This window comes from Thamnophis elegans, chromosome 5, assembly GCF_009769535.1.
Source record: "Thamnophis elegans isolate rThaEle1 chromosome 5, rThaEle1.pri, whole genome shotgun sequence".
Lineage (NCBI taxonomy): Eukaryota > Metazoa > Chordata > Lepidosauria > Squamata > Colubridae > Thamnophis > Thamnophis elegans.
The window spans coordinates 100,239,096-100,250,557 of record NC_045545.1 but is presented as its reverse complement, the minus strand read 5'-3'; positions in this window follow the sequence as shown (position 1 = coordinate 100,250,557).

The following is an 11,462-nucleotide window of genomic DNA, read 5'->3' as shown; positions in this document are numbered from 1 at the left end:
GGAATCCAGGAGAGCTGAAAGCTGCTCCGTCTCACCAGCAGGTGGCACCCTTAACTCAATTGGGATTAACATGGGGCCTTTATTTGAACTCACCCAACGATGTGAGGTGTCGTCATCGGATTCATCAGCGGAACTGGTGGTCACGTCCCCTTCTTCCTCCTCCGGCTGGAAACGCTGGGGAACATTCTCAGCAGCGCACGCAGCCTCTTTCTTCTTCCCCGGGGCCTTGCCCGCCTTTCCCTCCCTCTTGGTAGGGGGTGGAGTGGTCTGGGCTAGTTTAACGCGGCAATCCACGGCGCGATGGCCTCCCTTCCCACAACGGAAGCACGTGAAAGGCTTGGTCTTGCCGGCGAAGCTTCCCCTCCCTTCACTCCTGATGCGAAACGGGGCTTTTTGGGCTGGGGGGGGGGCGACCTCTCCGCTTCTCTCTCTTTTGCGCATTGAAGTCTAGCCAAATCTAACTCAACGTCTGCTGCATTTTCGTACCAAGCAACAACTCGTCTGGGAAGGTGTCTGTTAACGCATTGCTGGTAAATGTCCTCATTCAATCCCAAGGCAAACTGATCCAAGAGGGCCTCTTCTGACCACCCCCTCACATATGCTGATAGCTGCTGAAAATCCTGAACATATTCAGCCACTGGTCTGTTTCCCTGCTTTAGGGCCATAAATTTCACCTTCCCACGTTTCTCAATCAGCGGGTCATCAAACCTCCTCTTCAGTGCAGCCATAAAGTCATTAAAATTCCTCAGGAGAGGGGAATTGCATTGGTGTAACCTCACCATCCAATCGGCTGCCTTTTCTTCCAATGAAATTAAAACCATCCTCACTTTCATCTCATCCGTTTCTAAATCCGGACCATATATTTCTATATAATTCCAAATTTGAATGACGAATAGCCCCAACCTCTTGGGGTCACCGTTATATTTTATTGTTAAGGGAGGGACGTTTGCCATTCGGCGTCTTCTGGGGGGCCCCCCTACTCTGGCAGCAGCCCTGGCTTGGGGGGGGGCTGGTTATGGGTTTCCTTGCTCCCAACCTCCCTCGGCCTCTTCACCCTCCCAAAATCTATGCATGGAGTACTTTTGTTCAAATTCTTCCGTTTGCTCCCTTTCCATCGCTCTCCCACGGGTCTTTCGCTCGGACATAGCCTCCTCAAGGAGCCGTTTTGCCTCGGACAATCGGTAATCCTCGACCCCAGCTTCCTCCCATTCAGCTGGTTTCTTTTTCAGTCTCCTTCTGGTGACTCCTGCATCCAATTCTTCATATTCCTCTTCATCGCTCGCATGCAATGACATTTTTCTTTGTTCCTTCTTGTGAGCACACACCCCACGGTAGGTTGAAACTCCTGGTGGGGTGTATTGTGTATTGTGAGACTTTGTTTATTGTCAGCACTTCTTCATTGGATAATCAGGAAAGAAAACCACAAGACTCCATTGATAGAAATCAAGTGTACTTTTACTAATTATAAATGAACAGAAGCATAGCAAAGCGAAGTCTGATTATTTAGGCGCGAAAGCAAATGATATATAGAATAACCCATTCCCCACCCCTTGGCATCCCATGCACAGTCCAATCATAATTCTCCCAAGTGTCAGGTGCGAGATAACTTCGAAAGGCATCACCAAGATGGAATGTCGATGCCGTTGGCCTTGGCGGGAAACCTCCTCCGCATGCGCAGTAAGACGGGCAGTAGAAACTCCAGAATCTTCCTCCAGCACAACAATCAGTCCCCTCCCAAATACCATGCCCCCCCTCCCCATTTCAATGGCAGCCGAAGCAGCAGCAAAGCAGAGGCTGACACTCCCCTTTCTTAAACATGGCCAGCTGGGTGTCATTTAAAATGACGGAAAGAGGCGTGCAAATTGTTATTAAACAATTCCCTAATAACATGTGCATGTCCACAGCTTCGCTTAGGCAAAAGTTTGATACGTTTGCCTGTTCTGCCAAACGCATTCACAGGTTGTATGCCATCCGAGTGTGCAAACCATGAGAAGGAGCTAACCTTTTCATTCTATGTCTGAGTAGGTACATGTAATGGTTCCTGTATCTTGTAAGAAGCACAAGGGGAGGGTGGCCGTGCAATGACCCCACATGGTACCCATCCTGGGGGGTGGACAAAAACCCCTCTTGAGGACCACCGTCCCGATCTGGTAGTCATGTCACAAAAATACAACCCTATTGTTGAATTGGAGGGTTTTAAAATGACCAAAATGAGCTGACGAGGAGAGTATGTCTTTTTAACAACATAACGGTCGGGTGTAGTGGCAATAATTTCTCCGTCTTTCAACCAATGCGAATATGGCAAAAATGCAACGCCCCGTGTGTCTGTACATGTAAGTGTCAATGGTATGTTTTCATGTTGCTCAGTTCTCCTAGTGCTTAGCAAAATGTGCGGCTTGTCCTCTATGGGGGAAGCTGCACAGTGTCCTAAAAATATAATCAATACTCGAATTATGCCACACAATGAAAAAATACCACAATGATATGAGAAAGTTCTACAACTTATGGGTTTCATGAACTCCTGCCACAGCGACAGGGGATAACCTGGAGGCTTTCTTCGAAATAAGGGACATCCTTCTGGTGGCGAATACGGTGGAGGGTGTCCTACCCCGTTTTCCTGGTCAAGGCAGGAAACAGCCTCCGCAGTCTCATACGGTGGAGGGTGTCCAGGCCTGTTTTCCTGGTCAGGCCAGGAAACAACCTCCACAAGCTCTTCCTCATTCGGGGGCTGACGGACGATCGGCATCCCTGGATGTGTGTGGTGGTGATTTTGGAAGAAAAGGTCTTACGTGTCTTCCTGGGACCCAAAGTACCTTGTCTTTTAGTTGGATTGCGGCGTAGCCTCTTCCCCAGGTAATCAGGTCGGCAGGTCCTCGCCACGTCAGGTCAGGCAAGCAGCGATAGTAAACAGGTGGTCGGGGAGTGTCCGCAGAAGGTGGAGCTGCAAAATGACGAGTTGCTGCTGAGGAAGGTGGCTGACCGGTGAGATTTAAAAAGTTTAATGTATATAAACAAAGATTAAGAATGTTTTGCAAAGCCGGGAGGCTAGGGGGTCCTTTCCCCTTTGTTTCAATGTAGCGATCAAGGGCATGCTTAAGAGTCTGATTGGTGCGCTCAACCATAGCCTGACCCTGGCTGTTATAAGGAATGCCTAATTTATGCACAATGCCCCATTGGTTACAAAAGGCAGCAAAGGCTGCACTTGTGTAAGCGGGGCCATTGTCTGTTTTTAATTCTTTTGGGCGTCCCAGCGATGCAAAGGTCCGAATACAATGATTAATAACGTGTTTGGGGGGATGCCATAATGTAGCCCGAATACGTATCAATAGAAACATGTAAATATTTCCAAGGGGCAAATGGAGGATATTGGGTAACATCATTTGCCAAATTTGGCAACATTCCATTCCTTTGGGGTTAACCCCCATAGGGAGGGAATGTGACTGCCGGCTACAAGTAGGGCACTGTCAAATGATTGCAGATGCCTCAGCCAATGTGAGGCCAAATTGTTTTATGAGCGCTTTCTTGTTTTGATGAAAATAGGAATGACTCTCCCATGGGGTGGGAGCTGTCAAGGTCAAAAGGGAAGAAGAGTTGGTAGCAGCCGTCAGCTACATCATTGCCTTCCTGGAGAGGCCCAGGGAAAGGCTGATGACTTTGGATGTAGGAAACATGAAAAAAATGGGTGCAGGTGGAAATTAACTTTTGCAAAGATAAAAAGAGCGAAAGTAATTGTGGTTCCAATGAGGGAGAAAGATAGGCCTCATAAATTGATTTCACAATCTGAGTTACATAGAGGCTATCCAAAATCAAGTTGAAGGGTTTATTTGGAAAGGTAGAAAAGGCCAAAATGGAGGCAGCAAGCTCCGCACGCTGAGCGGAAGTCTGCAGGGAGGTAATTTTGGTATACCACCGGCCATCCTGCTGCCAGGCACAGGCTCCACACGTTTTGCTTCCGTCGGCAAAAATAGTCATGGCCTGAGGAAGCGGGCGAGGGGAATATGGAGTGTGCCATCGCAGGGGAACAGTTTTCAAAAGAGCCAATCTAGGGTCGGGAGGTGCATGGCAAGAAATCTCACCTGGCCAGTTGGCAAGTGCGAATTGAAGGTTTTCCAAGCTAGCAAGTAAAGTCTCCCAAGTCGATAAAGAACAAGGGACAAAAATCGTGGAAGGTTCAATTCCGGCCAACAACTTTGTTCTGACACGGGCTTTTGTAATTAGGGCTGCAAAAAGAGCAGGTTTCTGAGAAATAGTGGATCTTGGAGTGTGAGACAAGTGAACCCATTCAATAATTAATAATTTTGAAGTTTTTTGCACCACGGCCCCCGTTGGGAGCCCAAGAGTGTTACATATAATGAAAGCTAGGGGGGGGTGTCATCCTGAAGACGATCCACCCAAATTTGAGCGAGAGCCTCATTTACTTCTTTTAACACTTGCTGATGTGTTTCATCTAATTTAATAATATCCGCAGGGTTTTTACCCATTGTTAATGCAGAAAACAACGGAGCCAGATGAGGGGTTGTGAGCCCCATATATGGGCGTGCCCAGTTAATGGAGCCCAAACATTGCTGCAACTGTACTAATGTGGGAGTGAGTGGCAAGTCCAATTTTGGCAGTGCAGGCGCAGCATGAGAAGCCAAAATCTTATGACCCAGGTACATATGAAAAAGGTTGTACTGTTTGAACCTTCTCTGGAGCTATATGCAGGCCATTTTTATGGAGAAGGTTAGTCAGAAAAGGCAATGTTGCTAAAGCTGTACCTGGGGGTCTACATGCTGCAACCAAGATATCATCCATATAGTGATAAACTAAAAAAGTGAGGGTGTGCCGTCCGATACGGCTGCAAGGTTCTATCTACAAAATATTGACACATAGTGGGACTATTGAGCATTCCCTGAGGCAGGACCATCCATTGATAGCGAGAAGCAGGTTTGGAATGATTAAATTCCGGGACGGTAAATGCAAACAATTGGCGATCATTCTCATGGAGTGGTATAGAAAAAAAGGCATCTTTTAAATCAATGACCATGAGATCCCACTCTTGGGGAATCAAGTTTGGATTGCGGAGGCCGCACTGTAGCGCCCCCATGGGTTGGTGAATTCTATTGACGGCCCGCAAATCATGCAAGAAACGCCATTTTCCAGATTTCTTTTTTATAACAAACACCGGGGTGTTATACGGGCTCAGGGACGGCTCAATGTGTCCCTTTTGTAATTGTTCCTGCACTAGTTCTGTTAAAGCCTTAAGCTTCTCCTGGGTCAATGGCCACTGATCGACCCAGACAGGGGTTTCAGTTTTCAAAGTTAATCGCAAAGGATCAGAAAGCAAGGCAGAAGAAGACATGACAAACGAAGTGGAAAGCAGTTACTGCAAGATTAATTTGGCATTAAATTGGTGCATGAGATCACGGCCCCACAAATTAATATGGAGGGGCAAAATGACAGGTTTGATGTGAGCTACTACAGAAGAATCAAAAGAAGCAACTGGTAGCCAATGCTTACTGATTTTTGCCGTTTGGACACTGCCTACACCGCGTACTGCGGGAGATGCTTCAGTAGGCCAATCATACGGACACTCCTCCTCACGGATGACCGAAACGTCCGCTCTGGTATCTAAAATACCAAGAAAGGAGCGGCCCTTAATTTGAAATTTAGCTGATGGGCGGGCATGTTTCATAGTTTGTTCTATTGCCATGGCTTCATGGCTTCTATGGTAATCATCCGGGTCCGTCTCGAGGGGTACCGGAATGGCCGTGGCCACCATGGATCCCTCGGGAACATGCATCGGAACATTAGGAATAAAAATCAAAGCAACAGAAGAAAAATCAGAAGAGTCAGTAAAGAAAGGGAGTAGCGAGAACCCCTTGAGATATGAAATCACGATGAGGAAAAACTAAAAGAGGCATCAAAGGGGGTGGTGGAATAGAAGTAGCCGGGATCACCGGAAGAAAATAAAAAGAGCCAGGCATTTGAGCATCGCCCACCTTTTTCAGGGCCGCCAGGGCTGCTTGAGAAATTATGGTAAAAGCAGCCGCCGGAGAAGTAGCTTGCTGTTGGGCCGTGAGAAAGGCACCTGTGCCATACAAAGGGTCATTAGTCACAAGAGCAGGTAAGCCCCTGAGAGTGATTTTTTGAATTTCATAAACATACTGAGACAACCAAATAGAATATTGGGAAGGTGTCAACATCATACCAAGCAACATTTTCCAGTCTTCTAAGGCAGTGGTCCCCAACCTTTTTATCGCCGCGGACCAGTCAGCCTTTGATAATTTTACCGTGGCCCGCTGAGCGCGCGCAGGGGTGGGGGGGCGTTGTTCTGCAGCGATCATGGCCCCCAGCCATTAATGTCTAAACTGCTGCAAGATATACTTAAATATTGATAAAATGTGAGGGGGTGTACTCACTTCTGTGATATCTATCCATCCATGTCTGTCTCTGTCTCTGTCTCTCTCTGTGTATGTATGTGTGTATGCATGTATGTGTATATATCCTCTATCTATCTATCATCTATCTATCTATTTATCTATTTATTCATCCATCCATCCATCCCTCTCTATCTATCAATCACCTATCCACCATCTATCTATCTATTCTAGCTGGCTGGGCAATTTGGGGAGTTGAAGTCCAAAAGTGTTAAAGTTGCTGAGATTGAGAAATGAGGACGAAACAAAAGGGAAGAGAATGAAACAAGGTCGTAGAGAGAGATTGCAAAATGAAAGGGCAACTTCTCTTTTTATTTCCTTCCACCCCCACCACCCCCACCACCCCCACCGTGCCTCTCTGGCAATTGGCTGCCCAGGAGGTGGGGAGGGGAAGATGTTTCACAGACAGCTGCCACCCGCCCATCTCTCTCTCTCTCTCTCTCTCTCCGCCTCCCCATCTGACCTCGGCTGCTCCATGGCGGAGACCCCAGAAGGCAAGCAAAAAAAAAAGGGGGGCTCAGGAGTGGGGGAAGAAAACAAACCCCATCACGTTCCTATCTGTGAAAGCTCCCCGCTCCCTTCCTGGGCAGCCAATTGCCAGAGAGGCAGTGTGTGTACGTGTGTGTGTGGGGGGGGTTGGCAGCCCGCGGCGCGCCTAGTCCGCTGTGGAACGCGCTGCCACCCGCCCAGCGCTCGCTCTCTCTCTCTCTCTCTCTCTCCCCCCCCTCCAATCTCCCGCTTCTGCTTCGGCCGGCCAGCAACTTGTCCCCGCTTGCCCGGGGACTGGCCTCTGATTGGCTGGCGGGGAGAAAGCCTCGCCAGGGAAGGAGGCAAGGACTCCGCGGTGATGTCATGGGGATGGCGCCCCCAGGTAGCGGCGAACCGAACGCGCTCCGTCTCCACGGGCTACCAAGGCGGCCGGGCGGGCGGCCGGGGTGGGAGTGGGGTTTGGACCGGAGAGGCGGCTCTCAGGTTCGAGTCCCGGGGTTGATCTCAGGCTGCGCGTGTGGGTGAAGAGGCAGCAGGGATCATGGCCCCCGGCCGCTGCAGCAATCATGGCCCCCGGCCGCTGCGCGGCCCGGTGCCAGGTACTCCACGGCCCGGCACCGGTCCGCGGACCGGGGGTTGGGGATCACTGTTCTAAGGTCATAATGAAAGTATTAGCTGTGGTAGCAAACAGCCCTTGTGCGTACGGAGACGTGATCCCATTCAAGGAGACGGCAGACTTAAGATCCTTGATAACCTTGTAAGAGACCGGCACATAATTTGGAATCAACTGTCCCAGATTGTTTGGATCAGGGATCATCTCAACCGGAAAACAGGCAGAAGCGTCCTCCAAAGAGATGTCCCCTTCTTGAAAACCTTTCCTTAAAGCCGCGGCTATGGCACCCTCACGAAAGGGCATCACAGAAGAAGCCGGTAGCATTTCTGAATGCTGGGAAGCTTCCGGGGCTGTGGGCGACAGGGACATATACACAAGAGAGTAGGAAGCCTTGGGTTTAGGGGGTGAATTTGGTGAGGAGGTTTCCAAATATGGCGGGGGTGTGTGTGTCCGGTTCCCCCGTCATGGCTTTTTCATGAACTTGTAAGCATTCCATGACGATCCGCCAAGTGGAAAATATTTTCGGTGGTGCCCTTGGGGGCTCATGAAAATACTTCCCTAATTTTACCCAAATGGTTGTCTGAATTGAGCCCTTTTCCGGATAAGCTGGGCAGTGTTCATAAATAGCAATAGCAATAGCAGTAGACTTATATACCGCTTCATAGGGCTTTCAGCCCTCTCTAAGCGGTTTACAGAGAGTCAGCATATTGCCCCCAACAATCTGGGTCCTCATTTTACCCACCTCGGAAGGATGGAAGGTTGAGTCAACCCTGAGCCAGTGAGATTTGAACTGCTGAACTGCTGATCTAGCAGTAGCCTGCAGTGCTGCATTTAACCACTGCGCCACCTTGGCTCTAAATATATTTGAGCAAAGCAATCAACTCAGTTTTAGTGGGTATAGGCAAATTTCTTCCATTAGTTTTAAGTATAATAATTGAGGACTTGGCTAATTCTCTAAGTTTGTGGAGGTGCGCAACCTGAGGCTTAGAAAATCCTGTCCCCATACTCACGAATAAGGGAGGGTGCTTCGTCCGCGGACGACCGGCCCTGGTTTGCAGAGACTTCTTCCAGTCGAGTGAGTACGGGGGTGCCAAGAGACGTGTTCGATCCACAAATCACGTCGGGGTCACCAGTTGCGGCTTCGCACTTCCAGTGGGCCACTCATGCTCTTGGCCGAATGAGAAGGAAAACACCGGACAAATATTTCCTTGGGATGAGGGCCCCGAATGTACTTCAGAGACCTCTTTTATTAGGTGCAAACAAAGAAAAGGTGTATACAATTACATCAAAAGGCACATGATTAACTAAGTCCAATAATAATGTTACAGCGTGGCAAAAAGCTCAGCCCTAGGCGGGGAAAAGAGTGGGGAGAAGGTGGGGAGAGAGATGTGAGGAATACACGCACGGCTCACAATCCTGTGTCCGTTTGAGGTTCTTGCCAAATGATATAATTGCAGATGCCAGTGCAGCCCGCGCTGGACATCTTCGCACACAGGCTGGTACAGTTCAGAGACTAGAACTCTCTGTTTCCTAGCTGGTTTTTAATTCTAGCAATCTTGATCTTTGTCTCTTCAAATAATGTTGCAGAATTTAATTCCTTTTGATTTCTTTTAGTCCCATACAAAAATTTTCAAACCTTTAATAAGCCCGTTTTGTAATTCCAACACAGAAAATTAACCAACCACTCTCCTAATTTAGTGTTTGTATATCCCTTTTAATGATTAAGAGATCTTGTATGTCCAGTGTAACCGCTTTTTCCATGTCATTCTTGTAGCCAATTATTTTTATATCCAGGTCGGTATCTAATTTTCCATCTTCCCTGGTACTACCTGTTCTCCTTCCATGAAGCCATCCATGCACAGGCGAGGCCATTAAAATTAACATCTGGGTCTATTGTTCAGAATGTGACCTTCACCATCTCCAACGTTAAAATGTTCTGCTTCATTCTTTTCTTGTAGATTAAGTTTAAGTGTCCTCTAAATTGCAATGTTTAGGTCCCTTTAGTTTTTTTCTAGTCCAATTTTCCAGTTTTTCATCTTATTATTTTTGTTTTGATCAAAAGCATTTTCCCACAGGAATAATTTTTTATAATTACTTCCAAAATTCTATTTCAAATGTATCCCCCACATCTCTAAAACTCCCCCACCTCACCCAGGGCCCGTTTATGAGCAGACCCCGCCCAGTAATTTTATTGAGCACAGCACGGCAACTGAGCTCGAACACAGCGGAATTGGTACAATTGCTGGGACTCGGACATGGCATCCCACCCAAAGGTCTGGGATACCTTCAGGGGTCAAACATGGGTGGGTGGGGGATCCCCATGAGCCCTACTCGCATACAGGAGTCAGCGCATAGGATAATAGAGTTGGAAGGGACCTTGGAGGTCTTCTAGTCCAACCCCTGCTTGAGCCCTAGCCAATCACCAGCTCAGCACGATCACCGTCCACCACCCTAATTGATGGGCACATATCAGAGGAAGAATTTCGTGCAGGAGGTTGCAAAGTTCCATCCGAGGGAAGAGGAGACCCACACGGGACCCCAAAGGAACAGGCTGTGAGTGTCCTGGATGAGGAGGCAGAAACGACCCTGTTCAGCTGGCAGCGAGGAGGCCTCGGACGGTTCTCTTAAACTGCTGAATGGACCCTAAAATGGAGCTTTGCTGCCTCCTGGTTCTTACCTGCTGTGCTGCAACGTAACGATGGTGAGGATGGCCCCCCTCAGTATGCCGTGTAATATCACTCCACAATTAGAGAGTTGGCGTAGTGGCTGCACAAGGAGCGATGATCGAATGTGTGAGAAGGACGAGAGTAGCAGAATGACAGAGTTGGAAGGGACTTTGGAGATCCTCTAGTCCAGCCCCCTGCACCAGCAGGAGACCCTTCGTCATCTCATTTAGCTTTTTGCTGTTTATTTTGGATTCTTTACATTGTTCAATGTATGATTGAAATGTTCCTCCTCTCAGGTTGGAACTCACCTGGCCTTTTCAAATTTGTCGTTCTGAAGGTTACTAATAACTTAGAAGCAGCTAATTAGAAATTCCTAAGAAAATGATTGGAAAGTGACATTTGCAAACTCATTGTCCTTTAAAAGTCTCTGCCACAAATGTGATCAAGATGGTTAATCCCATCATCTCCTCTGCCCAAAGCTATGGAAAAGCTCTCTCTTGTTATCTCCTTATGAGGAGCAGCTGTCCGGAGCACATGTGGGCAACCTCCCATCTTCTTCTTCTCCAGAGATGATCCAAGGAGTTACCTTACTTATACCGGTATCCATCACATCTCTAAAACTCCCCCACCCTCACACATATCGCAGTCCCTCCCCACCCCACCCTGGACAGTCTCATCTCCCAAGGAGGCATCGGAGGCTGCAATGGGAAGATGCCCAGATCTGTGGGGACCAAGGGTGTTTGTGAGAAAACACCCCCCCCTGACTCTCAGAGGCAGGGCAATTGGTGACCCAGCCAATCAGTGTGAGTGGCGGTCGGGGGAAAGCATTGCGGGGTGAGCGAGTGAGCAAACGGCGACCGTACGGGAGAGGGGAGTGAGCGAGGGGGGGGGGCAGTCTGCCACTTGTGTGCTGGACCCGTGTCCCTCTTGGTTAGTCTCGGCTTCCCGGGAGGTGACTCGAGGCTGGCTCCAGGCGATTACCAACGCTTCTTTGAGAGAGGGGTTTGAAGGAGGCGGTGGTGAGGCCCCTCCTTAAGAAGCCTTCCCTGGACCCAGCTTCTTTAGTCAACTATTGTCCGGTCTCCAACCTTCGCTTTGTAGCAAAGGTTGTTGAGAATGCGGTAGCACGTCACCTTCCCCAATCCCTGGATGAAGCTGTCTACCTGGACCCGTTTCAGTCGGGTTTCAAGCCCAGATACAGCACGGAGGCGGCATTGGTCACATTGGCCGATGATCTCTGGCGGGCCCGGGACAGGAGCTGCTCCTCTGTCCTGG